Source organism: Aythya ferina (genome assembly GCF_964211825.1).
Source record: "Aythya ferina genome assembly, chromosome: 24".
NCBI lineage: Eukaryota > Metazoa > Chordata > Aves > Anseriformes > Anatidae > Aythya > Aythya ferina.
In genome coordinates, this window is record NC_140322.1 from 1,402,246 (window position 1) to 1,408,245 (window position 6,000).

The 6,000-nt window shown below is 53.6% G+C and overlaps 1 long non-coding RNA gene across 1 annotated transcript; it reads right to left on the minus strand.

Annotated features, from left to right (window-relative positions):
• Positions 1-2,807: 2,807 nt before the first annotated feature.
• Positions 2,808-5,391, minus strand: LOC311423201. The gene is made up of 2 exons (XR_014685602.1): positions 5,352-5,391; positions 2,808-3,906 (listed from the first exon to the last, which is right to left on the minus strand). It is a non-coding gene; the product is annotated as an uncharacterized lncRNA (long non-coding RNA).
• Positions 5,392-6,000: the final 609 nt, after the last annotated feature.

Here is a 6,000-nt window from a genome sequence, read left to right on the forward strand (position 1 = left end):
TCCCAATATTTAAATGTTTTCTTCATGAGGGAATTTGATGAGCTAAGGACGAGGCTTGAACCTCAAATTCTTCAGCACTGAAGCCGCAGCTCCTGCTGCTTGCCCAGAGTGGTAAAAACCATCGCTGGCTCCCAGGATCACTTGTGCCCTGTTGGGAAAATCAGCTTTAGAGGGCAAACACTGCAGGGCTGGGTGGTTGGGATGAAAACCTCTGGGTTTACACCCCTGGGTCTGTCTCGGGGCTCCTTTCAGCCCTGGCTCACGCACTGCACTTTAAATAATATCCCCTGAGCTTAATATCACCCAGCTGCCCTGCAGCCAGCCCCTTCCTGCATCCCTGCCCCAGGAGGGTCCCTGAGGTCCCAGCACCGCACCCTAGCAGGGGTGCAGCACCTCGATGGCCCCCCCCAGCACAGTCTGGGTGTCCCCAGTGTGTGCCCCAGCCCTGCTCTCCTGACTGCTCGAGCTTGTGGCTTTTGACAGAAACCAACTCGCAGTGCACAGAGGAATGTCTCCGAAATGCTTAAAGGGAGCCAAACTAAATGAATCTATAAATATCCCTGCCCCTGACTGCACGTCTCACTATCGCAGACATTCTTTGGCATTAGAAATCCCCTCAGCCCTTTTTAGCTTGTATGTATTTAATGGGAAATTAAGTCCTAAATCCTCCATCAACGTGTCGGATGGAGGGACCCTGCCTGATGCTGGGCAAGGTCTTGGCCTGCAGCCACGTGCAGGACCAGGGCTCTGTGTTCCTGCAGTGGATCTGAGCAGATCTCCTCCTACCTGAGGTGATCCTGGCCCTGTTTTTACCCTGGGCCACAACCCTGAGCTGGTGCTGCCCTGGTTAGCTTGGGCAGGCATTACCTGCAGCATTGTCCTGCTTGCTCCCCTGCCAGAAAAGTGTAATTTTGTGCTAGGAAAAGACACCTGGAAATGATATTTGCTGCCCTCTGAGTTTCTGCATGCTCGTGGGGTGAAGGACACAAGCTGGAGTTGAGCACAGGGTGCCCTGGGCTGTTATTTCAGCCACATGCACCTGAGCTGGGCTTTCCCAGCCACCAGCTTTTGGCTCAAGAGGCTCAGCACCACTGCAGGATTTATGGACCCGAGTGGGAAAGGGAGGGCTTCCTGGCTTCCTCTTTTTGGCTCAGCTCAGGGAATCCTACAGCAGCTTTGGCCCCTGTGTTGGGAGCATTAAGCAGCATCACACGGATGGGTGCAGGGATCCCAGGGAAAAGGGTGGTGGAGCAAAAAGGAGAAGTGAGGACCTGAACCAGCCACTTGGCCCTTTCCGTGGGGACATCTCCATCACTCGCCCAGGTGTAACATCCCCAGGGTCACAGCCAAACCCTCCGTGCCCTCCTGGCTGCACTGCCAAGGAGCAGCACATGATTTTGGGATGCCAGCAGCAGCTCCCCTGTGGCTGCAGCCCTACTAGCGACAGCCTCTCCTGCAGGGAAACCCTACAACCCCTCAGGGGATGGGGCAGCAGGTTCACCGCCCTCACCGGGGGTGTGCTGGAAATATTTCCCTTCTAAAACACCACTCAGGAGCATTGGTGGGGCTCAGCTCTGCTCCTTCCCAGCCAGCTCACTGCCAAATGGCCGGGGAAGATGGATCAGCAGTTTGCCTGCGTGGCTCCCCGGAGCCCTGAGGAAAAGAGCCTGTTCTCTAGCCTTGGAATAAGGTTTCTTTAGCAGCTGCTAAGCAGAGCTGCTGGGAAGGGAATGGGAGGACGTTCAGCAGCACCACAAGCCCACGCAGCATCATCACAAACCACACTGGGTCCTGCACCAGCCCCTTGCTCTGTGCCGGATCCTGGCTGTGTCCTGAGGGGCTGGGGGATGTTTCCTCCTCTGAACCCTGGCACTGTGGGGGCACAGCTTCAAACTGGGTGCTGTGAAAGGCCAACGGAGAAAGATTTTCCTTCAAAAAGGAAAAAAAAAAAACACACAAACACTTGATGACAAAAAGAAGTATTTAAAAATTGAGGCTTGCGCATCTCTAATGACGAGGGATGGGGAAAGCTTGCTGCCTCCTCTCGCTCTCGCCCCGCTGCGTGGGCAGGAGGTGACGACCAGCGCTGCAAAATTTAGCAGCTCCTCCAGGCAAAAAAAAAAAAAAAGTCACCGTGCGAGGAGAGCTGCCCCAATTTCATCTCGGGTTGCCCAAACCTCGAGCTCTCCCCTCCCGCGTGCACGGAGCTGCTCCAGCAGCAGGCAGGGAACAGCAAGGAGCTGGGGGCTGGACCCACACCCCAACCCCTGGCACCCCCAGGTTGTTCGGTGCCAGATCCTGCCAAACAGGGATGAATAAATTTTTGAGATCTCCACCTTAGATGCAATTATATCCTACGGTCTGGTAAAAGCCAGGATTTAGCTCCTGCTTTGACAGACAGCCTTTTCTTCCTCTGGTGTTTTAGCCACAAATCTCTCGCCCTCTCATTCTACTTTATCACCACGCGAGCAGTTTGGGGAGAAGATCTTTTAAACGCTGAATTAACATACAAATGTTAAAAAAGCCCAGCAACAACAACAACCAAAAACCGTGCCCTGCAAGAGCAGCATAAATATGGAGAAAAATAATTGTGCATTAATGCTAATTGAAACAGTGAGGGCCCCACTTATACCATTTTGAATATGCATCAATTGAACAAAGAATTAATGGAACTTAAAAAACACAATCCTGACAAAAGAGCCCCCATTCCTTTTTCACGACTAATATTGTTAAAATGTTTTACATCCCGGGAATAAATGTCTGGTTTTGAGTGAGAATTAACCCATGAGTCATCGGATCACAGCGTATTATAGCATTTAATGGTTATTATTATTTTCACATTTCCCAGAACGGTGCCAACCAGGGAAAACAAACCAAGACAGGGATCTGCAGGGCAAAACACAGCAGCCACCAGTGAGCTTGCCTCAGTTTCCCTGCATTTTCCTGGGGTGCTTCCATCTCCTCCACCCCATCATGGGCAGCAGGGACCTCTCAGCTCCTTCCTCACACCATCAGCATCCTCCTTCTGCTCCCCAGGTCTCCGCGCTCATGTGGGCGTCTACGTGCACGCTCGCAGCCCCCGAAGTGACTGGAGCTTCTCCTCGTATTGTTTAATTTCCATACGTGACCCCGAGGTCTGAGCACTCAATTAAAACCGCCGTATAAATTACCACGTATGCTAATGGTGATGGAGCAGGTTCGGTGCAAGGCTGATGCCTCTGAAGGCGGCGATGGCAGAGTTCAAACGGCCTCGCTCTGAGGAATGAAACACTCGCCAGGATCTGGGCTTTGGCCGATAATTAAGACTTAAAGATGAGCACCTTTTGGGGGGGGAGGTGGGAGAAGCAAAGGGATTTCAAAAATAATGAGCGCTGCATGAATAAATGATGAGTGACCGGGAAGAAAGTTGGTTATTACTTTATAAAGAGCCCTAATTTAATTAAGGTGAGGAATAGAGCTGTCTGGGGCTGAATGCCTTGCTCCTGGACTACAACCAACACCTCCCCGTGGCCCTCTGATGTAAGGGGAGCACAAGGGAGAGACCCCTGGTCCTGCCAGGGCCCTGGGAGGAAAATCTGGGGATGTGATGCTCCCACACCAGCAGAGGATGGAGACGGAGCCGGCCACGGGGTCACACCACCTCCATCTGCTCCTCGGTCTTTCTCCTCCCCAGCTGTATCTCCTCATTTCTGCAGATTTTTACGTTTCATTTTTCTCCAGACTTCCTAATGAAATATTCCACCCCTCTTGGGCATTAATTCCTGCACCTCTCCGTGCACAAGGCTCCATCTCAGCCCGGCCCCGGGGCTACTGGATCCCCACGGCTGAGCTGGGACTTGGCAGGCTGCGGTGCCGCTCACTGCAGCTCTAACACCTCCAGGGCAGGCTGCATTGATGGGGAAGTAACTAGGTTAGAGGAAAAAAAAATAAAAAAAATAGATCCTGGCATTTGAATGTAGGCTAAGGCATCCACAAGCTTTAATCTTCAGGGTGATAAATGGGGAAGAGGTGGAAAAAGTTGCTCTGTCCGCTGTTTCCTGTATTTTTCTCCTTTCCTTCGCCTTTTTTGGAGGGGAAAAATAAGGAAAAAAAAGCCTTTTGGGAAGCTGAAAGAATACCTCAGGTGGGATGTAAAAATTACTTTTTTGGGCACCTTTACCAAAGCCTTCCAGCTAAGCCTGAGCATCCCCTGCGACACCAGTGCTGAGGGTGCAGCCAGAGCCCAGCATGGCCCAGTACCCCCATACCAGTGACAGCATTCCCAGGGGCAAGGGGCTCTCAGCTCCATCCCCTGGTCCTGCTCCCCCCAGCAGGGCTTTCAGCAGCCCAGCATCACCCATCCGGGGGCAGATTTCAAGGGCACCACTGGCTCCTGGGAGCAGGCATCGCAACCTGCCCTGCTCAAAGGGCGCAGATGGTGTTTATCTGTTAGGAATAACCCGAGCTCCGTGTCTGCTGCCTGAGCTCCTGAATGTTAATCGCATCCCCGGCACGCTGCCTGCTTTCCCTGCCCGGGATCCAGCCCCCATCTCACCGGTCTCAAAAGCAGCCGGTGCAGTAGGAGCAGTAGGGAGGACAGTCCAGGAGCTGCTAAAGCTCATCTTGAGACCGAAATAGCCTTCAGGTGTCTCAAAGCAGCCCAACGTCTGCGAGTGGTGTGTGTAAGCCGTGATGAAGCCAGTTTCTCTCTCTGCTGGGAGTGCGGAGTACGGGAAGCCAGGCACCGAGGTGCTTCCAGCTGAGCTGCAGCACGGCAGCAATAAAAGATCCTCCTTTTTGGAGGCAAAAAGCCACCCCCAGCCTCCTCCTCTGTGCACCTCTCCTTCCCCATCGCCTGGGATTTGTTGGCTTTCCATCGGGGGGCTGAGCAGCCCCAGCCTCCTCCAGCAGGTGCCTGGCCCAAGCAGCACGGGGGATGCTGACAGCCCCATCCCTCCTGCAGGTGGGCTCAGCAGACAGGTTTGGGGCTGGGAACAGCACAAAACGGCTCCCAAATGGAAGGAAACGTCAGCTGTGGTGCCAAAGTGTGCACCAGGCAAGGGCAAGCTGGATTTTCGCCCTTCCAGGGCAGCTGTAACGTGTACTGGCAAACCCTGTCCGGCTCATCCTGCTGCCCTTCTGCTTGGCAGGACGTGGGCTGGAGAGCTGAAGGAGCCAGCAAAGCCTGTGATGGCTCTGAGATAGAGGGCAAATCACTGGGGACAGCAATGGATGGGTCCCAAAACAGCAGTGCCCTGCTGGAGGTCACCACAGGACAGCACTAGGACAGGCACAACCCCTCTGACCCCCCCTCAAACCTCCCTGCCCATCTTCCCCAAAAAGCCAGAGGTCCCCACGCCAGGGATTCTTACCCAAAGGGTCTCTCCAAACCAGCACAGCAACACAGAGATGGTTTTAAGGAGTGGAAACAGCCACCCTGAGAGCACCCTCTGCTTTATAACCCCCTCGGAGCACTTGGCTGGTCACTGCCCAACCTGTGCTGGCTCCCACCCCAGGGTGGGTTAATGTCTTTTAAAATTAGCTCCATATGCAAAGAAGGGGCCAGCTGCTTCCTGTTTATAAATTAAATAATGTTGATTGGGTCTCCTTATGCCTGCTGGAGCTAATGAGCTCCAGACGTGGAACCTCGGCAGATGCTGCAAGGGGCTGATCCTGGCAGAGGACGAGCCAGGGGAGCTGTGGATGGCCCAACACTGAGGGGTTTCCTAAGAAATCCACACCCAGGGCACAGCATCAGTACCCAGCAGGGTTTTTGGACGTTATTTTGTTGTCATCACGGGCTGGCTGTGCTTCCTACCCCTTGTCCAAAAGCCATGGGGAAGAAAATGCTTTTCAGCTCGTGACCCGCACGGCCTCTAACAGAGGGCAGGCTGCTGCCTGGCTGCTGGGCTGTTTTGTGGTGTGTACACACAGGTTTTAAACAGCTGCTTTCAATCTCTGACAAATTTGCTGGTGGGACAACTAGGCTGCATTCAGGGAAAGTGTCTGCTGAGCTCCCAC